We start from the raw sequence: 266 nt of genomic DNA on the forward strand, positions 1-266 counted from the left end.
CAGGGTTGTTTACGCTTCGGGGGATTTCCTTTTCGTTAATATCAGGCAGGAGGACACGCAAGATGTTCCGCGTCTAAGATAATCTCAAGATATGGAGGCCCAGCGGAAGGTGATGCTGTCACCCTCCTTCTTTTCTCTTTCTCTTTTCCCTTACTTTTTATCCCTTCACTCTTCTCCTTTTCTTTTTTTTCCCTTTTCTATTGCCTTCTTCATTGTCCATTCTCTGTTCCCCTTTTTATTTTTATCATCTCTTACCCCTGTTCTTT

The 266-nt window shown here is 42.1% G+C and overlaps 1 protein-coding gene across 1 annotated transcript in view; it reads left to right on the forward strand.

The window, feature by feature from the left end:
* Positions 1-266, forward strand: part of LOC119594179 (restin homolog) — a gene marked incomplete at its 3' end in the record, with an annotated part of 178,844 nt that overhangs the window by 1,021 nt on the left and 177,557 nt on the right.

Source organism: Penaeus monodon, chromosome 33 (genome assembly GCF_015228065.2).
Source record: "Penaeus monodon isolate SGIC_2016 chromosome 33, NSTDA_Pmon_1, whole genome shotgun sequence".
In the NCBI taxonomy this organism is placed as follows: Eukaryota; Metazoa; Arthropoda; class Malacostraca; order Decapoda; family Penaeidae; genus Penaeus; species Penaeus monodon.